General features: G+C 42.8%; 1 protein-coding gene across 4 annotated transcripts in view; it reads left to right on the forward strand.

Moving 5' to 3' along the window:
• Positions 1-15351: 15351 nt before the first annotated feature.
• HELZ (helicase with zinc finger) overlaps positions 15352-23034 on the forward strand; it is a 131961-nt gene continuing 124278 nt past the window's right edge. For 2 of the 4 annotated variants that reach the window (XM_045527071.1, XM_045527072.1), the window contains exons 1-3: positions 15366-15407; positions 16714-16769; positions 20553-20609. The gene's annotated coding sequence lies outside the window, so the exon portion shown is untranslated. Of the gene's footprint in view, positions 15408-16713; positions 16770-20552; positions 20610-23034 lie in introns of all 4 variants that reach the window. The other 2 variants (XM_045527069.1, XM_045527070.1) reach the window with 2 other exon arrangements.

Below are 23034 nucleotides of genomic sequence, written 5' to 3' on the forward strand. Positions count from 1 at the left end.
CTTATTCTACTGCTGATGTATATCTGGGTTTCCCCCAACTTTTGGCTGTTACAAATAATACTGCTATGAATATCCACGTACCTGTTGTGGTTTGTTGGGTTTATTTTTTTATTTTTTTGTTTAAGAAATAGGGTCTTGCTATATTGCCCAGGCTGGAGTGCAGTGGCTATTCACAGGCATGATCTAGTGCATTGCAGCCTTGGAGTCTTGAACTCCTGGGCTCAAGTGATCCTCCTGCCTCGGCCTCCCAAGTAGCTGGGACGAAGGGCACATGTCACTGCACCCAGCTTTTGTATATGTTCTTGGAGACACAAGTTTACATATTTCTGTTGAGCATATTCAGAATGAAATTGCTGGGTTATAGAGTATATTCAACTTTAGTAGATGTTGCCAAACAGTTTTCCAAAGTAGTTATACAATTTAAACGCCCACTCAGCTGTATTTGAGAGATTCCATTGCTCCACATCCTCACCACCACTCTCAATTTTCAGCCTTTTAAGTTTTAGCCCTGCTGCTGGGTATGTAGTGATACCTCATTATGATTTTAATTTGTATTTCTTTGACTGTGAGTGAGGGTGACACATTTAAACATGTTTATTGGTCATTTGCATATCTTTTCTGCTGAATTGTCTGTTAAAATCTTTTACCCTTTTTTCTTTTTTTTTTTGAGACAGAGTCTCGCTCTGTTGCCCGGGCTAGAGTGAGTGCCGTGGCGTCAGCCTAGCTCACAGCAACCTCCAACTCCTGGGCTTAAGCGATCCTTCTGCCTCAGCCTCCCGAGTAGCTGGGACTACAGGCATGCGCCACCATGCCCGGCTAATTTTTTCTATATATATTTTTAGTTGTCCAGCTAATTTCTTTCTATTTTTAGTAGAGATGGGGTCTCACTCTTGCTCAGGCTGGTCTCGAACTCCTGACCTCAAGCGATCCACCCGTCTCGGCCTCCCAGAGTGCTAGAATTACAGGCATGAGCCACTGCGCCCAGCCTACCCTTTTTTCTTTTGGGTTTTTTTTTTCCTATTTATTCATCTGTAGAAGTCCTTTATATATTCTGGATATAAGTCCTTTGTTATATGTGCTGCAAATATCTTTTTCTACTTGTGACTTGCCAGTGCACTCTTTTAATGATATCTTTTAATGCATAGAAATTCTTGATTTTAATGCAGATTTATTAATATTTTTTCTTTTCAGTTAGTTCTTTTTATAACTTTTTTTTTTTTTTTTTTTTTTTTTGAGTCAGAGTCTCACTTTGTTGCCCGGGCTAGAGTGCCGTGGCATCTGCCTAGCTCACAGCAACCTCAAACTCCTGGGCTTAAGCGATCCTACTGCCTCAGCCTCCCGAGTAGCTGGGACTACAGGCATGTGCCACCATGCCCGGCTAATTTTTTTTTTTTTTCTATGTATATTTTTAGTTGGCCAGATAATTTCTTTCTATTTTTAGTAGAGACGGGATCTCGCTCAGGCTGGTCTCGAACTCCTGACCTCGAGCAATCCACCCGCCTCGTCCTCCCAGAGTGCTAGGATTACAGGCGTGAGCCACCGCACCCGGCCTCTTTTTATAACTTGTTTAAGAATTCTTTCCTTCCCTCATGTCATGAAGATATTCTTTAATATCACCTTCTAGTTTTGTGCTGTTCAACATCGTAGCCATCTGTGGCTACTGAAACAGCAATGAATTAAAATGAAATAAAATTTAAATAAATAGCACAGATCATAGAATGTTTCCATTTTTCTCTTGGTCTGTACTGTTCCGGAAGCTTTATTATTTTTTCTTACACATTTAGATCTACAATCCACTGGGAATTAATTTTTGTTTGCGATGTGGGGTGGAGGTCAGGCTTCATTTTTTTTTTCCCTGTGGCTGTCCAATCGTCCCAAGTCCATTCAGTGAAAAAGACTGTCCTTCCTTCACTGTTCCGCAGTGCCACCTTCGATGGAAATCACATGTCCAAGCAGGGAGTGTTTGTTTCTGTCCTCTGTCTTTTCTTCTTTTTATATATTTGCACCCAAACCACATTGGCTTAATTTCTGTGATAAGTTTTGATATCTGGTAGAGCAAGTCCTCTTACCTCACGTTTCTTCAAGAGTTGTCTTGACAGTTCTTGGCCCTTGCATTTCCTCGTGAATTTTAGAATTGGCTTGTCACACTCCATAAGAATGAGTATTTGGTTGCCACTCTGACCTGGCCTGGATTTACAGTACTTGGGACCCCCTGGCTTCTGCTGGTTAAGCACCTCCAAGTGGCCGCTATTGGTTTAGGATCCTGTCACCCCCATTGCTACCAAGGATCCCTGCCGTCAGCCCTGGTCTGCACAGGAGAGTCACTACTGAACTCAGTGGAGCCGATGCCCTTCTCCTCAGCACGCTCCTTACGGCCTGGTAAATGGCGACTCTTTTGAACCTTTCTGTGGAACATACCTAACAGCTCAGCGTCCCTGCAACCCTAAACCTGTTCGTCCCTTCCTCCACTTCCTACCATGGCAGTTCTGGAATTTCAACTTTGCTCAGCATGGACCATCACTCTCCGTGCTCCTAGTAGTGAGCTTGTACCTGGGGTCCTTGCCAGGATGTGAAATCCTTTATCTCAAGAGAGCACTCCCAAGCCGACAGGCTCTTTCTTACTCAATTTTATATCTTGGCCTCCTTGACCAAGCAACCTTGGAATCCATCCCTGGCCCCTGCTAGAGCACCCTGGCAAGGTCTTGCAGCTCTTTTGTGGAGGACAATCCCTTTCCTCCCTTGTTAGGCCTGCCATGTCCCTGGCTGGCTATGCTGCAACTTAAGCTAGTTATTGGCACAGTGGCTGAGGAGGGGGAGTTCCGAAAGGAGCCTGCATTCTCAGGGGAGGCTTCTGTGTTGTCTCCCAGCAAGGGGGAATGCGAGCCCTAACTGGGAGCTAATGGCTGATGGACCACTTACTTCCGCAGGCTCAGAAGGTTCACAGGAGTCTTTGGGACCTTATGTCCCTATTCCCTATGTTAGGGACGCACATTTCCCATCCAGGGCCCTGCACGTGGCATAACAGACTTGCCTTTAATCTTCTTTGAAATCCAGCTACTTAGACTGTTAGGTACTGGGCTGGGTCCTTTGCTTTCTCTGCCCTGCCAGTGTAGCAGATGACAGCTTCATTCTATGCAGCCAAAGAAGGCTGTGGTTGCCACATCTGGCTCTCACGGGCCTGTTACTGCAGCAGTTATCATCTTCCTGTAGAGCATTAACAAAGCCTAGCAACAGCCATGCAAATCTGTTACCTCTGTATCTACTATTTCCTCCAAAACCTCAAGTGCCTGATACATTACACCTGCTAGTGCATTCACTTCCACCCAGACACCCTCCTCACTCAACAACAGCAAAATCTGAACAGCTGAATCACCATCTTGTGACAAGGACTGTCTGAGATCTACCTACCTACCTGCGACTAGTGATGGGGACCTCATCCCAGCCAGTTCCAAATCCCATCTTGTCACCTGCTCTCTCAGGCCACTCCGGTATCAACAGCCGTCAGGGTTAGATTCTCCAGAAGCAGACACAGAGACAGAGTTTGAGGTGTAAGGTGTTTACCGGGGATCTACTTGTGAAAGGAAGGGGAGGGAGCTAGATCAGCAGAGGGAGGAGTCGAACAGCAATGGTGGCCCAGCCACACTCGCCACCGCACCAGGAAGGTGACTTCAGTCTGAGGAGTGTCCTGCATTAGGTGGAAACGGCCAGTCTTTTATGTTCCCCTCTCCCTCAGTCCCTGGGTAGATGCTGCTCTGGGACCCATGTAATCTCAGACTGATCCTGAAGGAGCTGGCAGCTGGAGGCTGTCTGCTGACCACATCTGCACAGCTGAGCAGAAAGCTCTCTTTTCTTTTTCTTTTTTGCTACAGGGTCTTGCTATGTTGCCCAGGCTGGAGTGCAGTGGTATAGCTCACTGCAGCTCAAACTCCCGGGCTCAAGTGATCCTTCTGCTTCAGCCTCACTGGGACCACAGGCATGCACCACCATTCTTCACTATTTTTTTGAAATTTTTTGTAGAGATGGAGTCTCACTACAGGATTTTGCTCAGGCTAGTCTCAAACTCCTGGCCTCAAGAGATCTTCCTGCCTTGGCCTCCCAAATCACTGGGATGACAGGCATGAGCCACAGCGCCCAGCTTGAAATACATTTTAAAATTGATATTAGTAACCTTACTAAATTCACTCTTTTATCTTTACTTTTTTAATTTTAGAAAATTTTTTACTTTTAATTATTATGGGTACATTATAGTTTTATAAATTCACTTATTTATTTTAATTATATGTCTGTGGATTATTTTTTATTTTCTACATATACAATCATGTCATCTTAATAAGCAATATTCCTTCCTTTTCAAATTTATATCCTTTTTTATTTCTTGCACTACTTACTGCCCTGGCTTGGACCTCCCTTATGATGCTGAAGAGAAGTGGTCAAAGCAGGCATCCTTGCTGCTAATTCAAAGGAAAACCTTTCAATATTTCACTATTTGGTATGATGTTTGCTGTAGGTTTTTATAGATGCCTTTTATTAAGGCACAAAAATTCTTTTCTATTCCTACTTTATATGTGTGTAAAAACATATATATATTTAAAATCATGTCAAATTTTATTCAATACTTTTTCTCCCTCTATTAGGATGATCATATGATTCTTCTCTATTATTCCATTAATATGGTGAATTACATTGACTGATTTTTGAATGTTCAAGCAACCTAGCATTCCTAGAATAAGCCCACTTTGATCATCAGGTATTATCTTTTTTTGTGTATTGCGGGATTCAGTTTGCTGATCATCTGTTTAGGAGTTTTGCATCAAAGTTTATGAGTAAGATTAGCCTGTTACTTTCCTTTTTTGGTAATGTTCTTGTCAGGTTTTAGTATCAAGGTTATGTTTACTTCATAAAATGAGGCAGGAACTATTTCCTTTTTCTATTTCAGAAGGAGGTTTTCTAAGATTTGTGCTATTTCTTATTTATTTATTTGAGACAGGGTCTCGCTCTGTCACCCAGGCTGGAGTACAGTGGCCTTCTCACAGCTCACAGCAACCTCAAAGTCCTGGGCTCAAGAGATCCTCCTGCCTCAGCCTCCTGAGTAGCTGGGACTATAGGCATGTGCCACCACACCTTGCTAATTTTTCTGTTTTTTGTAGAGACAGGATCTTGCTCTTGCTCAGGCTGGTCTCGAACTCCTGACCTCAAGTGATCCTCCTGCTTCGGCCTCCCAAAGCGCTGGGGTTACAGGTGTGAGCCACTGCGCCTGGCCTTTTATCTCATTGTTTTAATGATTGAAAAATCCGTAGAAATGTTTCCTTTTTCATTTTTTGATACTGATTATTTGTGTTTTTAAAAATTAGTCTTGGCAGGGGTTTGTTAATTTTATTGGGCTTTTCAAAGAATTAACTTTTGGCTGTTTCTTTGTACTTTCTTTGTACTTAATTAGCTGTTCTTTCTAATTCCTCAACAGGAATACTTTGCTTACTCTTATTTCAGTCTTTCTTATTTTCTAATATAGGCATCTAAAAAAATAAGTTTCCATTTAAGCATGGCTCTAGCTGCATCTCAATTTTGAAATGTAATATTTTCATTAACTTTCAGGGAAAATTCCCACTGTGATTTTTAAAAAAATCTGTGAGTTATTTAGGAATATATATATATATATGTACGTGTGTATATATATATATATATATATATAGTTTTCAAATATGTAGATATTTTCTACTTAAATTTTTTTTATTCTTATTTTCTAGCTTAATTGCATCATTGTCTGAGAATGTACTCTGTATGATGTAGATCATTTGAAATTTGTTGGAACTTGCTATATTGCCTAGCATTTCACAAACATTCCATGTATACTTGAAAAGAATTTGTGATCTGCAGTTGTGGGTGCACTATTCTATATATGTCCATTTGGTTAAAGTTTGCTTACCCAGTTGTTCAGATCTATTTCTTACTAATTTTGCATCTGCTTGTTCTAACAGTTACTGATATATATAACTTCCACTGTAATTGCAGATTTGTCCATATCTTCTTGCAATTCTGCCCATTTTTTGCTTTATATAGTTTGAAGCTATGTGTGTTAGGCACACACAGACTTAGAACTGTTATATCTTCTTGGTAAATCGAGCATATTATCATTGTACAGCATACCTCTTTGTTTCTAGTAATGTTTTCTGCCTTAAAGCCTATTTTCTTTTGGTTAGTTTTTGCATGGTTTGTCTTTAAACATTTAAAAAAAATTGTAGTAAAATACACATAACACAAAGTTTACCATCTTAACCATTTGTAAATATATAGGTCAATAGTGTTAAGTACTTTCACATTGTTTTGCAACTGATCTCCAGAACTGTTTTCATCTTGCAAAACTAAAACTCTATACCCATTAACCAACAACTCCCTATTCTCTCCTCCCCCAATCCCCTGGCAACCACCCTTCTACTCTATCAATTTGACTGCTCTAGGTATTAATATCTCACATAAGTGGAATTGTACAATGTTTGTCCTTTTGTGTCTGACTTATTAACATAATATCCTTATGGTTCATTCATGTTATAGCATGTGTTCGAATTGCCTTCCTTTTTAAGTTTGATGTGTGTATACACCACATTTTGTTCTTCCATCCATTGAGGGACACTTGGGTTGCTTCCACCTTTTGGCTATTATGAGTAATGCTGCTGTGAATATAGGTGTACAAATATCTGTTTGAGATCCTGCTTTTAATTCTTTTGGCCATATACCCAGAAGTGGAATTGCTGGATCATAAAGTAATTCTATGTTTAAATTTCTGAGGAATTGCCATACTGTTTTCCATAGAGGCTGGAGTGCAGTGGCACAATCATAGCTCAATATACCTCAAACTTCTGGACCTAAGCCACACTCCCGCCTCAGCCTCCCAAGTAGCTAGGACTACAGGCACATGCTACCATGCCTGGCTAAGTTAAAAATTTTTTTTGTAGGACGGAGTCTTGTTATGTTGCCCAGGCTGGTCTTGAACTCCTGGCCTCAAGCAGTCCTCGGCCTCCCAAAGTGCTGCGATTACAGGCACGAGTCACTATCACCAGCCCATACTATCATTTTTAGTTATTTTATCCATATGTTAGGCTTATTTCTTGATAATAGCATATAACTAATTTTATGTTATAATTATATTACTTAGCTTACTTATTAATACATTTAAAGTAACTGCTAATATAATTTGTTTTCAATCCTATTTATTTTATGCTCTTTTAATTCACCTTTTGTCTTATTTTGGATTGATAATTTTTATTTAGTCTTCCCCCTCTATTAGCTTGGACATTATTCACTCTTATAATTCTTCTAGTGATTATCTTAGATATTATAACATGCATCTTTGCTTTTATCAATGTCTAATAGTAACTGGTACTTTAATCTTATTTCTAGGTAATGCAAAAACCTTGAAACACTTTAACTCTACTAACTGCCACTTCTCCCTGAATTATGTTCACTATTATCAAATATTTTAATTCTAGATATATTTTTCATTTCTCAAGGCATTATAATTGTTTCTTTATAGCCAGTATACATTTATATTTGCCCATATATTTACCATTTTCGTCTCTCTTCATTCTTTCCATTGGGATAATTTTCCTTATGCCTGAAGAACACCTGTTAGTATTTTCTTTAGTGTGAATTTGCTCGTGACAAATTTTCTTAGTTTTGTATGTCCAAAACTGTCTTGAGTTTAACTTCATTCTTGAAGAATACTTTTGATGAATTTAGAATTTTAAGTTGGCTGAATTTTTGAAAATTAAAAAGTTATCATTTAATCATCCTGATGTCCATTGTTTTTGTAGAAAAGTTGTCTTTCTAATTTTTGTGCCTTTGAAGGCACTCTGGCTGCTTTGAAGATTTGTCGTCTTTTGTTTTCTGTTTTCAACAGTTTTGTGTATCAGCTAGATTGAATCTTTTATTGGCCCTCATAGGGTTGTGGTTGATGTCTTCTACTAGTTTTTAAAAGTTCACAGTTAGTATTTCTTTGAATTTAGCCTTTATTCTTTCTCTCCTTTCCTTCTGTGACTCTAAGTGCATATACGTTAGACCTTCTTGTGTATCCTTTATGCCACTCACCTTCTCTTTTGGATTTTCCATCCTGTTATCTCTCTATACTTTATTCTGGGTGTTTTCTTTTGACATAACTTTTCACTCACCAATTTTCTCCTCAGCTGGGTCTAGACTGCTGTTAAATTTATCATATAATTTCATTCTTTATTTTGTTTATTGTATTTTTTAGTTTCAGAATTTCTGTTTGGACCAGGTGTGGCTCACACCTATAATCCTAGCACTCTTGGAGGCTGAGGCAGGAGGATCGCTTGAGGTCAGGAGTTCGAGACCAGTCTGAGAAAGAGTGAAACCCTGTCTCTACTAAAAATAGAAAACAAAATTAGTTGGGCAACTAAAAATAGAAAAAATTAGCCAGGCGTGGTGGTGCATACCTGTAGTCCCAGCTACTGGGAGGCTGAGGCGGAGGATTGCTGGAGCCCAGGAGTTTGAGGTTGCTGTGAGCTAGGCTGACACCTCTAGCCTGGACAAGAGTGAAGGCAGGCATAGGGGGCATGCTGTCTGTAGGGAAACTACAAACAATAATGAAAATAAGTAAAAGCCAGTTCACTTTTTATTATCCCCACAGTTCGGTATTTCTAACCATCAATGATAAAATATTTCTCTCTACTAGGCCTGACCATTCCCCCTGCCTTCCTTAGTAGATCACTGGATTCCAGTATCTGTCCCAGAGACCAAGGGTTGGCAAACTATAGCCTATCGGTCAAACTCTGCCCTACCTTTGCAGGGCTATAGTGTAAAGAATTGTTTTTTTTGAGGCATAGTCTCACTCTGTTGCCCGGGCTAGAGTGCCGTGGCATCAGCCTAGCTCACAGCAACCTCCAACTCCTGGGCTCAAGCAATCCTTCTGCCTCAGCCTCTTGAGTAGCTGGGACTACAGGCATGCGCCACCATGCCCGGATAATTTTTTCTATATATTTTTAGTTGTCGAGATAATTTCTTTCTATTTTTCTTAGTAGAGGCGAGGTCTTGCTCTTGCTCAGGCCGGTCTTGAACTCCTGAGCTCAAATGATCCGCCCGCTTCGGCCTCCCAGAGTGCTAGGATTACAGGCATGAGCCACGGCGCCCAGCCTAAAGAATTGTTCTTATATTTTGGGGAAAATCTTTTTTATTGTGGTAAAAGATACCTACACATGAAATTTGCCATTTTAACCATTTTAAAGTATGCAATTCAGTGGTATTAGTTATATCAATGATGTTGTGAAATCCTCACCACTATCAATTTCCAAAAGGTTTTTACATTTTTAAAGCATTGTAAAAAACCAAAAAATAAAGAAGATTATGCAACAGAGACTACATGTGGCTCTCAAGGCTTGCGATATTTACTATCTGGCCCTTTACGTAAAATATTTGCTGATACTTGCTCTAGACTCGAGGAGCTGTCAAAAGCAAAGACCAGATGTCAGGATCATCTCCCTTTTCTGTCTACCATTGGTAGTTTTTCACTTTTGTTATCCAGATGTGTTCAAGGATGTTTTTAAAAAATATATTGTCTGCTTTGCTTTCATTGTCCTCAGTGAAGGATTAGCCTGAATTTTCTGCAGCACCCTCAGTTCTTCTCTGTATCTCAAGTAGAAATTAAGTGAACCTAAAAGCAGAAGAGGAATGCAAGAGTCCAGGGATTTAATATTTCGTCATATTTTAAAACCCATGTTATCTCCCTCTACTATATTTTAAATGACTTGGAGCAGATATCTTGGCTAAGCATTCAGAGCAGCTCAAATTAATTGGCAGTGAATTCTTGTTAGATTAAGTGGGAGGAAAAAGAAGATAGTCCATCGGAAAAAGGGGAGAGAGAACAGGAGAAGGGGAGAGCAAAGGAGAACGTGGGTGGAATAGAGATGGAGGAGGTGCAAAAGTGGGAGGAAGAAAAGGAAAAGAAAAAGGTGGAACTGGGGTAGAACAAAAAGAAGCAACTCTCTTTAGTTTTACCAAAGCCTTTTATCCAATAATTCTCTAGAAACCTAGTTTCTTCCTCTTTAACCAAAACTATCCCCACAAAATTTTTTTTAAAGTGCTTTTTCATGGTCTTTTCCTTAGAACCATTCACTTATTTTCATGATTTGTGGTAGAAAAGGGAATTCATTCATTCATCCACTCACTCAACAAATGTTTATTAAGTATTCCTACTAAATGCCAAGCTCTGTTCTGGGCACTGAGGATAGACACATTAATGAACAAAGCATATACAATGAAGCTCAGGAAGCTTCAGTGGGCTTCCTTTCTAGAAGGCTACAATAACCAAGTGTAGTAATTACGGTGCTAGATGCTATCGCAAATAGGTCAGGCATTCTCAGTGGGCTAACATAATAAAGGCCTATTGTCTATCCAGCTTAGAGTCCAGCACAGGTGTTTTTGGCCAGGTCAATTTCTGAGTGTTCATTCAGAGTCACACTTTTGCTCTAAGTCCACTGGCAGGAACTAATCACTGGGTCCCAGCTAAATGCAAGGGCATATCTGGGGAATGTAGTTCCCAGCAATAAACATGACTCTTTGGTGATTAGCAAGCTGACTCTGTCACATAGATAACAAGCCAAATAAATAAAAAAAATCACTGATTATGTTAGAAGGCAATAAATACTTTGGAGAAAAATAAGGGGTAAGAAATATGGAACGTGTGTGTGTGCGCGTGTGTATGTGTGTGTGTAGAGGAATGGTATAGTTTGGATGTTTGTCCCCTTTAACCTCATGCTGAAATTGGATCCCCAATGTTGGAGGTGGGGGCCTATTGGGAGGTGTATGGGTCATGGGGGTGGATCCCTCATGAATGGCTTGGTGCTGTCTTCGGTGTCATGAGTGAGTTCTCACTCTATTACTTCCCAGGAGAACTGGTTGTCAAAGAGCCTCACACCTACCCTCTCTCTCGCTTGCCCTCTCGCCATGCGATCGCTGCACACACCAGCTGCCCTTCCCCTTCTGCCTGAGTAGAAGCAGCCTGAGGCCCTCACCAGAAGCAGATGCTGACGCTTTGTTCCTTGTACAGCCTGTAGAACTGTGAGCCAAATAAACCTCTTTTCTTATTAAATTACCTGACCTCAGGTATTCCTTTATAGCCACACAAATGGACTCAGACAAGGAATATTGTCATTTTAAATAGAATGGTGGAAGAGGGACTTGCTGAGTGAGCAGGCGGATCCTCATGAAGGGGCCCATCATGGCGGAAGCTGAGCAAGGGGGAGAGAGGCAGGAGATGAGCTCGAGGAGTTGAGAGGAAGTGGACCAAGTAGGACTCCAGTTTCTCTTCTCAATGAGATAAGTAGAAACCAGACAGTTGTGCTTAGAGGTGTGATAAGACTTGCTTTGCAATTTTTTTTTTTTTGAGACAGGGTCTCACTCTGTTGCCCAGGCTGGAGTGTAGTGGCACAATCATACCTCACTGCAGACTTGAATTCCTGGGCTCAAGTGGATGCTCTTTCCTCAGCCTCCTGAGTAGCTGGGATGACAGCGTGCCATCATGCCTGGCTGTTTTTAACATTTTTTGTAGATACGGGGTCTCACTAAGTTGCCAAGGCTGGTCTTGAACTCCTGGCCTCAAGGGATCCTTCAGACTTGGTGTCCCAAAGTTCTGGTATTACAGGCATGAGTGACTTCACCTGGACTGCTTTGCATTTTAAAAGGACCAGTATGGCAGCTACCTGAGAACAGCCTAGATGGGGACAAAGGGGAGGAGATTGCAGTGGGTTGGACTAGAGTGGCAATGATGCAGGTGATGAGAAGTGATCAGATCTGGATACATTCTGAAAGCAAAGCAGGTGGATTGAAAGTAGAGTCTGAGAGAAAGACAGGAGGGATTTGGCCTGAGCAAATTTACTGATGAAATTGCCAGTGATGGAGCCGGGAAGACCATGGTGGAGCACACTGGTGGAGGGAGCTCAGGAATTCTGTTCTGGACATGCTGAGCTTGAGATGTCTCACACAGATCCAAGTAGAGATGCCAAGAAGCTGTTGGGTGAGAGTCTGAAGCTCAAGTGAAAGCTCTCGGCTGGAGCTCTAGTTCTGGAAGTCCTTGCTCCGGGTAAAGATGGTATTTAAAACCTTGAGATTGAAAGAGATGATCAGGGAGTGTAGTTGAAGAAGAAGAGGGACCTTAGAACTGAGGTTTGGGACTTCTGAAGCAGCAGAAAATTAAGAAGGTATGGCTAGCAGGGAGTGGAGGAGAGAGAAGAAATGACGGAAGGAAGGGAGATGTGATGGGGGAATTAAATGAGGCTGTGCTTGTTCATCAGATCAGAATCAGAATTCAGCCCAGGCAGTGGTGACCAAGGGGCCTGCTTTCCCCCAACACTGTTCCTATCTGCCTGCCTCAAGCTGTGGATGCTCAGAGTGGTCTGGAAAGGTGCAGGGCAGGGCCCTCAGCACTCGCTTTCATCAATACCCACTCATCCTGCTAGAAGTTTGGTCACTCCCAAGTACCTGCTGAGCGTCTATGTATGTGCCAGGCCTTGGTCTAGTCACTGGGGAGAATAAGCCAGACAAGGCCTGTGCCCTGATGGAGCTTGTATTCTAGTGGGGGTGGGTCAGATAATAAACAACCAACAAATAGATAAATAAGGCAATTTCTAATACAGGTTAAGTGGTAAGAGAGACCTGCTTTGGCTAAGGGGATCACCAAAGCCCTCTCTGGGGAGGTGACAGTGGAGCAGAGGCCTGAATGATGAAAAGATGATCAGAAGATCTGAGGGAATAGTGTTCTTGCTGGAAGGAGCTTGGAGTGCCCAGCGGGAAGAGAGAAGGCCAGCCTGGCCCCATGCTAGCCAGGGAGGGAAGGCAGGGCCACCTCACATAGGAGCTTGTAGGCTATGAAATGAATTTGGGTTTCATTCCAAGTGTGATGGAGAAGCCTTTGGTAGGTTTAAGCAGGAGTCACATTTCACAAATGTCACTGGGTTGGCCAGATGGACAATGGACTGTAGGGGGCAGACTGGAGGCAGGAAGAGGGTATCCTAGCTCAGGCAACAGGCGGTGTCTCCGAACAGAATGGACCAGGACGCACACTGGAGGCAGTGAATAGGTGAGGCGGTCACAGAATTTGGGCACTTCTTTAGGTCAAGGCCTATACAAGGCAAAGAAAGGCTACTGATGAAAGAAATGTATTTGGGAGGGCCAGTCCTTGCCCTCAGCTTATTTAGTGTCTTCTTATTGGAAACTCGGACCACACAGCTAAAGATGTCATGGAAACAAAGCAATCATGAAATCAGTACATACTAGGGGCTAAATAAGTACAAAAGGGGAACTGGAAAAAGGGCAACTGGGGTACCTTGGGAAGAGATGACTTTGGAGGCTTGTTTAGATAGGAGAGGAGGCATTCCATTTTCCAGCAGGAGGCGGAGGGTCTGGAAGGGGCTCCTCCGCCGTAGCTCAGAGCCCGCATCGCTACCTGAGCTGGAACGTCCAAGAACCTGGCTCCAGGCTCCATTTTCCCAGCTCACTGGGAGCTGAGAAGCGGGTGACTCAGGGGAGGTTCCTTCCCAGCACGCTGTGTTCTGTGCCCAGAGTGACTCAGTACCTCGTTCCCTCCCTCACGAGTGACCCCGGGGCCAATCCCTTAATGAGTCTACACCTCACTCTTCTCATCTGGCTGGGACAATTGCCTGGTGGAGTTTTTGGCACCCTGGGGGCAGGGCTCCTGTATGCAACCGTCCAGGTTCCTTGAGAGGCAGGTAGTGTCCAGAGGAGCATAAATCCCTAGGGTAGACCCAAGGCCCCGGGCCTTCCCTTGCACGGAAAGGGGTGTTTCATGCCTGTGCCTGTGCGTTCTCCTAATTGTAGAGCCATTCAACAGCATTTGGTACCGAATACAGTTTCGCAACCATTGATGTCTTGGAGGATTTTCTTTTGGACACCTCCTTGTTGTAAAAACTTGTTTAAAAAAAAAAAAAAAAGCAACCAGAGCAGGCCTCCAAAGTCAGCAAAACAGACCAGAGGCCCTGGGGAGAGAGAGAGCATGGAACCCCTCTATTTCTGTGGGGACCTGAGCAGCTGGACGCTGGGGCCTGAGGAGTCAGGCGGACGAGTGCGAGGGCGCTGGGTCGGCGATCTCGCCTCGCGCAACCGAAAGCGGGCGGGGAGTGAGCTCGCTCCCCCCACGGAGCCGCGGGCCGAGCAGATGCCCGGGCGGCAGGGGTGGGCAGTGGGCTGCGGGATGCTGGCTCGGTTCACTGGGACGCGGGGCTGGCGCCTCTGCGCCTCGTCCTTCCAGCGCACCGGGTCGCAGCCGGGCGACTCCCTGAGTTTCCCCACTCCCCTCCAGCCAGCCCCCTAAACCAGAGCGGCGCCCGCGGTTCTCCCCCGGCCCTGCCGCCTGGGATCGCCGCGCGGTTGGGACCCGGCAGGTGGACCGGGGCGGGCACACTCTTCTCCCTGCCCCGGACCCTCCCGGGGACCCTCCCCCGAGCCCTGGCGCGCCTCCGCGCCCCGCCCCGAGCCCGCAGCCGGAGCCCCCGAATTACCTGCCCCGGGAAGTCACAGTCCGCAGCCCGGACTCTAACAGGGTGGATCCGGCGGAGCCCGCATTCCTAGGGGAGGGGTCCCCACCTAGAGGGTCGCGGATCAAGTTACCAAGCGAGAGGAGGAGGCAGCGGGAGGCCGAGTAAGCAAGGGGTAAAAAGTTGTATTTGGCTTATTCTTTTTCTTTCTTTCTTTCTTTCTTTTTTAAATCGTGCTTTGACGCTGGCTGACTAGGGGACACGGCGTCCGCCCAGTTCCCGGGGCCCCGCGGCCGCGGAGCGCTGTGCCCGGGCAGAGCACCGTTCTGCCCCCGGATGCGGGAGCGGAGCGCAGGGCGGCCGGGCTCGCGGTGCTCCGCGCCGGCCCTGACGGCGACCCCGGGCTGCTCGGGCGCGGGAAGCGGGGCCGCAGGACCGCCGCCGTGCACCGGGACCTGGAGCAACAACGCTCACATCCATGCGCATAAATAAATCAATGAGCAGCTCTCCGCTGCCAGCGGCAGGGAAACCTCGGGCTGATTAAATGCAGACACGGGGTGCCTGCCAGGGCAGGAGGGCGGCGGGGCAAAAGGAACGGGCGTGGAGGCCGGCGGTGGGGGGAAGGGAGACCAGGGCCAGGAGAAAAAGAGAAAAACCCAAAGCCACATTTTCAAAACGGGGTTGAAATTTAAATGCCAACAGCCGGGAGGAAGGGAGGGGGCCGGGCTGCGGGCGCCGCCACCCGGGGCAACTTTCCGGGCGGGAGGCGCGGCCGGAGGGGGCGGCGCCGGCGGCGGGAGGCGGGAGTCGGGGGCCGAGGGGGAGTCACTTTAAAGGCTCTTTCTTACCCATAATGCTTTGTGGGGACGTTGACAAGTGGATCCAAGATGGCGTAGAAAGTAATGACAGGTAAGTCCTGACTTCCCCCTCCTCTGCTGCTGGGGCCGCTTCGAGAGCTGTCGGAGCCCTCCGGGGAGGGGACCCGATTCCCCTCCGGTGTCCCGGGTTCCGGGCGGGGCGGCCCCGGGGCGGGCTGGGGGCCCGGGCGGCCCGCGGCGGGGCCTGGGAAGCGGGGCTCTTCGAGGCGAGGCCCGGACGCTGGGGCTGTTTACAGCTTCGTCCCCTCCTCAGCCCCCTTCTCCTCCACAGGGGCCCACGGCGCCCTGGGCCCAGGCCGAGGAGGGGGCCTTGCACGCCAGAGCGGGGAGCCCGCGGGAGGTTTCTCCAGCCCGGGGCGCTCTAGGAGGGGAAGTCGAGCCTCCTTGCACGCTCCCCTCCTCCGGGTCGCGGCTGGGGGTGGGGAGCGTGCGGGCCTCCCACGCCCCGCTCGATTCCCGGCTCAGGACTCGGACTTCTACCGCGTGGGGCGGGGGCCGGAGGGTGGGCGTCGGGAAAAGTGGGTCAGGGGTGCGCCCCCTCCCTCCCCCGCTGAGGGCTCTCTGCCTAAGATTCACTTTCTTCCCCCCTTTCCCCGCCCCCTCCTCGGGAAATGCTCTTTGGCCCACAAGCACATCAACAAAAATAAAGACCGACTATCTCTTCCTGGAGATTCCTTTAGGGGTCCCCTTCTCAAGGGCTCAGAGACTGTATTCTTACAGTCTCCCCCAAACTGTAAGGGAACTTTGATTCCTCTCCCCCAAATTATTTGAGCCCTCTGCACCCTTGCCCTTGCTGAGGATCCTTCAGACAGTGTTTGAAGCCAGGGTCTTCTGATTCTTCCTGGATTGGGATCCTCAGGTTTTGTTTGCAACTCAAAAATTGTCATTCCTTCTCCCTCACAACTTACACTTTTCAGGCAAATCATTAATATGATAAAAAGTATAACTGCAGAGACAGTGGATTCCTGGAGCGGGGGAAGGAGGGAGGAGTTGCTTTGCCTAGTTTGTTCTTAATTTTGGCCTCTCTTAATCTCATGTTAATGAGGTTCCTTCTCCATTTCTTTTTTTGAAAGTAAGGTCAGTCAGTGCTGAAAAAGATGACTTTATTATGTTTTTGATTTTAGGAGCATTTTATAACCTATTTTATCTCATTGAAAGAAAATTTTTTCATTTTAAGGTAAAGGAAACAGACGTTTGCAAAGCTGCATACTGTACCATTTTTGTAACTTTTTCCATTTGAAATTTAGATGCCCCTTCACTTCAAACTGATAAAGTCTTTACTACTGATAAAGTCTATTACTGGTATTGTATAGACACATCTTTTCTATTTGTCTCAGGAATTGGATGAAGTAATTGATCACTAATGAACTACAGTGCTGGTGAGATGTGTAAGGTGAGACTGCAGTTAAAAATGATTTCCTTTTATTCTTTATTTTAATCAACTCTTCAGGGTAAGGCTGAAACTGATGGGACCATCTTTATTTTCCAAATATATCACTCAGTCAATGGGTGTATGGGCAGGTCTGGATTTAGAACATAAAAATATGTCCAATGTACCAGTCTTTTTAGTGGCTCCAACATACTCAAAAATAGTGGAACTTATCCAGAGCCAAATGTTATTTGTAGCTATTCTTGATCAGTATCTTCACCAGGAGTAACTGTAGTTTTCCTATTCAAATTTCCTTGGGTAACTTTAATTGGATGTCTTAATTTTATCTGTGTTTTGGTGCCTGTCGCTTATCCTACAGTTAGTATTAGTAATTGTGTATATATGTATTTTGTGTGTCCATGGTTTGTGGGACTCTTGTATACCCTTTCTATTGGAAATAATTATTTTAGGCAAATCAATCACTCCTGCTTTTATTTTCTGAAAATTGGAGTAGTATTTGTCTCTCTAATAATTATTTTGAAATAAAAATGAGGATATTGAGTTCTGTTTAGCTTATTAGGGATGAGACTAGTTTGTCATTTTTTTCTGATCACATGTGGTGTGTAAATTCAAAGTGTTTACTTGAACTTGTAATGCTTTGGATTTAAAGGATATTATTGATATAATGTTTGTGAAGTTAGTATTCTGTGCTAGGGAGAAGGAGGGAAATTTGCTAATTTTGCATTTTTCGCAAGCGGTTCTCTCAACTTTAAACATTTTACTATGGTTTCTTTGTATGTATAATGTAAGTAGTTATGATCTATTAATTGGTTATTATAGTTTTTTTCCTTTAACACATCTGGGCCCCTGGATTTTGAAATCCTCTCACAAACTTTTCATATCTATCACAACATCTGTTTAGGAAGATTGAGCTGTACTTTATTTTTTTTTCTAGATTGAGGCGTATAATTGACATTTTGCCTTAAAAACAAAACACAAAAACTTGGGAAAGGAAGGTGGACATAAACCAAAATTCTTTTGTAGGTGCACATACCACATTTGCTTGTGTTTGAAACTCAGCAGTGTTTATGTGTATTACATATAATTGTTATTTTTATTTTTGGCAGAGCAAATGTGGATTTTAAAATTTATTTTCACTTTGCAGATGGAGGCATATTCATGCCTTAAACCTCCTAATTTGAACTTTTTATCTTGTTTTTTTGAAAGATAACTTTGTGGAAAGGAACCAGTGATCTGCTTTTTGCTGATAGAGATATTCATTTGTAGTTTAAAATTGAATATTTAGAAGTAGGTAATCTTGTATGACTAGTGGTGTTTGGCCTGAATTGCGTTAAGACATTTTCCACAGTTTTCACACATGTAGACCATGTGAAGTATTAGTATTCATTTCAAAGTGAAGTTAGTGGTTGGCCACCAAACAACTTGTTACACAAAGTGTTTTGAAGTATTTTGAAGTTGTGGTGAAGTAGAAGTCTGTGTCTTTGAGCTGGATAAAGACATAGCTTTTTTAGTCTGTCCTTTTGGCTGGAAAGTTGGGTACTATTTTTAGATAAGGCTATAGTTTTTGGGAGTCAGTAACTACCTCTGTCAGCTGGTAATCTTGATTTTTGAAATTGTTAGGAAGACTTTTTATTTTCTAATACCATAAATATTCAAATACATTGTCTTAAAGTCTGTATATATTTATGGACTGTCCAGTTTTCATTAGAGAGGACAGTGATGCCAAAACAACAGGAGAAATAATTCCTACTTGTAAAGGGCCTTGTGTAATTTAAAAATCTACAGCATATTCATGAAAGGCTAAGAATAGTACGGAGGGACCTACAAGTAAGTAGACCAGATCTTATAAATGTGTCTGTGTTTTCTGTTTAAACAGTAGGCTTGGCATTAATATTGAATGCAGATTAGTCTATAATTGTCTGTCAGACTGTATTTAAGATCCAAATACAGGCCCAGTACAGGAAATAAGGTCCTTTGGTTGTTGTTCCAATATATCAAAGATTTTGGGCCAAGTTTATCAACAATAGTTGTCTAAGACAGGGAGAGGAACTATTTTAAAAATTATAGGCAAATTATTAGGGTTCATTTTCATAAACTTAGGGAAATGTACACACAAATGTAATTGGATTTCTAAGTAATATTTTGTAATGTTTTCTAGAAGTTCTCCAGAAGTATGATATGTGTGGAGCGTGTGGCCACACCAGTTTATAGTTCATTTCAATTGGTGGGTGTAGTCAGGATTACTTCTATAGCATTGAGTAGAAGCGTAAAACATAGTGGTCTTGTCACTTTGAGGGTGGCTGGGATAATACTTTTGAGTAATCCTGAATCTAGTAGAGTTAATATTTATCTTTTAAAAAGGATTATTATAGATATAATATGAAGAATTTTTATTGAAATATGTAGTATAAAATTATTTTGTTAAGCCTCAATTATCTAAAAGAAATTGAAAGTTTTTTAACTTAATACTAACAGTCATACCAGCTTGTTTACTCTTGTAAAAATTGTATTGGGTCAGTTTCTCCAAGTGAGTGCAGGAAGTTGTCTGGTAAAACCAGAGCTTATTCTTGCTTTTGAACAAAAAAGAACTTAATTCATCATTAGGTGATTCTTCAAAGAGTGCATGGCATATTTTTGACCAAACCATTCTCCAGTGTGAATGTTTGTGATTTTTATTATTTATGTGCCATATTTTAGGTGTTTTTGGCATAGCTGAATTTGTCTTTTTGGTTGAAAATTCTCATTGTGGTGGTGAAAATACTCCTGTAACATGATTTTCCTGTCAGAAGGCAATATGTTTAACTAATAAAGTTGGAAAAATTATTTACTTTTATGCAAAACTCATGCATGCTTATAGTAAACAAATTTGAGCAATACTTAAGTATATCAAGTAAATAGGGTAAAAAAAAAAAAAGCCCTTTTTCTCCTTCCTCCATCTTTAGTCCTGCTCCCCTGAGCTGACTGTGGTAAACAGCTGGGTGTCATTTAGCTTTTGGAAGACTTCTCTAGTCTTGAGATGTTCTGGCAGTAGTGAAAGTAGAGTGAGACGTCAGGAAAGGCATGGTCATTGAACCAGAGTTTGGAAGTTGTGCAGGGACTATTCTGTTCCTATTTCCTGTGATGTTAAGTAATAGTGATAATCTTAAACTTCTATCAGTGTAAGATAACTTTAATCAAATTATGAGTTAAACAGCTAAAACAGTTAATTCTCTTGTTAGGTTGGTAAAGTATTGATTTGTTGATCTTTTAAGGAAATATTTGTGAATTGAATTCACATAATCTTAGGGCTAGGGGTGGATAATGGTGGTAATAAGTTACCATCTGTTGAATTTTATGATATGCTTCAGAGTATATTTACTATAGGCTTTTTTATAACTCATTATCCCCTTTAATTTTCATAACAACTCACAAATGTGAACTACCTAATGTAATATCACAAGACCACCAAAATAGTGGAGCTGGTGTTCTTTCTGGAAAGCCTGTGCTTTGCTATTTCTAGCTAGTCTAAGTGACTTATTTTCTAAATGAGGAAATTTAGGCCTAGAGAAATGAAGTGACCTATTCAAGGTCACATAGCTCAGTAGTAGCAACATTAAATCAAGCTTTTTATCTCTGGACACTTATCTCAGGACTCTTTGTCTGGTGCTGTTGTGCTACATTTTATTGAGCTGCTATGGGCCAAAAGACCAGATGCTGTGGATATTGGACATGAATGCTTCAAAACTGATGTATCCATGAGTGATGTTTTCTACTGTGTACTTAAAAACTTTCTTCTGTCTCTTTCAGAAATTATAAAGAGCTCTGATGGGCTATTTGGGTGATACCCAGTGCAGTGAACTGCAGGTGAGTAAGGTTTAGGAGATCCTTATTTAGAAAACAAGAACGTGGTGTTGCCTGAAAAAGAGATAAGAGAGACTTAATCTAGACAAGAATGTCTGTCTAGAAAGGCTGAGGTGGGACAAGGTGGAGTGATATACGACTGTTGTGAAATGGTCCTGCCTGAATTGGCTACTTTTGGAACAGACTGGATGATGAACAGACACTGAAGAGACTGCCTGCTGTTTTGTTGGACTAGTTTGTTTGAAGAGAAGTGAGGGTAGGTTAATCTTCCACTTCTGTTCAGAATGAGTAACTATTAATACATAGGGGCTCTACTTGTCTGCATGTGATTGGAATTTGAGAGGTCCTTCAGTTTTTGTGTCAACATTCTTGAGTGATAATCACCCTGTGCTCTGATGAACTTGGTTAAGTGTTGAATTGTTTTTACTGTTATCAGCCATGTATGTTGTGTCATGAATGACTGTATATATCTGCATTTCTGAGGATCTAAACATATCAATAGAAACAAAAGGTTGGACTTTTCCCCTAATGGTTATACTACTTCCATCTGTATTACTAGTACTTCAGATTATTTATCTTTTGCTGAAATGCCTGCTAATTAAAGACAGTTTAGTCTTGAGTATTTATTATTTCATAGTAATTAATCATCTTGGTCCATTATAGTGTCTTAGTCTTTCATTATTAAACTTAGAAAATGGTAATACTATAGACAAAAAATTGGAAGGCTTTTTATATTGCTCTTGTGTGCCATCAGTGCTAAAATTATTGATATATTTTCAGTACTAGTCTTTTGTTAGACATCTTCATCTACAAAAGGTTTCAGCTCTTAATAAAACGAGTTGTCATTGTGCTTTTTGAACTCTGTCTGGGTAAGATTTACAGGAACATCACTAGTTGCTTTTTACCTGTCTGGTTTAAGCTAGAGTTTTTAGCTTTGTGATCTTTGTAGTTAAAAAAACAAACAAAACAAACAAACGAAAAAAACCCCAACTCTCTTCCTCTGTTTTTTGTTTTGGTTTTGTTTTTTTGCTTTTAACCATACCCAGGTCTCCTGGCCCCTAGTTCTTTGATTTGTCCATGAGTCCATAACGGCCTTTTAACTGATACAGTCCACTGTGGAGTCAGCAGGTTGGCCTTGAGTGTCGCAGAGACTTTAATGTGGAAATACTATGTACTTTTAGAGTTTACAGTGAAACTTGGGCTTGGCTACTTGCTGATTGTTAAAGTAATATGTGGTTGTAGGCCTGGTGCGATGGCTCACGCCTGTAATCCTAGCCCTCTGGGAGGCCGAGGCGGGTGGATTGCTCGAGGTCAGGAGTTCGAGACCAGCCTGAGCGAGACCCCGTCTCTATTAAAAATAGCAATCAATTATCTGGACAGCTAAAAAAATATATATAGAAAAAATTAGCCGGGCATGGTGGCGCATGCCTGTAGTCCCAGCTACTCGGGAGGCTGAGGCAGTAGGATCGCTTAAGCCCAGGAGTTTGAGGTTGCTGTGAGCTGGGCTGATGCCACGGCACTCACTCTAGCCCGGGCAGCAAAGTGAGACTCTGTCTCAAAAAAAAAAAAAAGTAATACGTGATTGTAGAGGTTCTTTGTTTCTTGAGTATATGGTGGTTTTGCATGGTTTATTTCCCATAGGTTCATGGGGATGATCAGAAGACCAACTGAGGCGGTTTGCTGGTCTTTGAAAAACTGAGGTCAGGGGTAGTCATAAGTCATCATGACAAAGGAGAGCATGAAAACTCTCAGTTAAGAACAAAGTGAGCAGTGGAAGGGAGGGGTGATTCTCTACTTGAGACTATAACCCCTCTGTTTCCAGTGTGTAGTGGAACTTACTTTCTTAATGTTGAATATATTGATATTAAATAAATTGTGAAATGTTGGCTTATTACTATAAAACAGTTGATTTTTCTTTTGGTATTCCATTTCAAAATATACATTTTTTTTGAGACAGAGTCTTGCTCTGTTGCCCGGGCTAGAGTGAGTGCCATGACATCAGCGTAGCTCACAGCAACCTCAAACTCCTGGGCTTAAGTGATCCTACTGCCTCAGCCTCCCGAGTAGCTGGGATGACAGGCATGCGCCACCATGCCCGGCTAATTTTTTCTGTATATATTTTTAGTTGGCCAGATCATCTCTTTCTATTTTTAGTAGAGACGGGGTCTCACTCTTGCTCAGGTTGGTCTCGAACTCCTGACCTCGAGCGATCCACCTGCTTCGGCCTCCCAGAGTGCTAGGATTACAGGCGTGAGCCACCGCGCCTGGCCCAAAATATACATTTTTTTATTCATTTTTATGGTACATCATTTGAGTTTTTTAACTTAATTAGATCATGAAACATTTTCATGTTATAGATTTCATGATTTTTAAAAAATTAAAAAAACATTTTTTTGTGAATTTAATAGTGTAAAATGACACTTGCATT

Source organism: Lemur catta, chromosome 15, assembly GCF_020740605.2.
Source record: "Lemur catta isolate mLemCat1 chromosome 15, mLemCat1.pri, whole genome shotgun sequence".
Classification (NCBI taxonomy): domain Eukaryota; kingdom Metazoa; phylum Chordata; class Mammalia; order Primates; family Lemuridae; genus Lemur; species Lemur catta.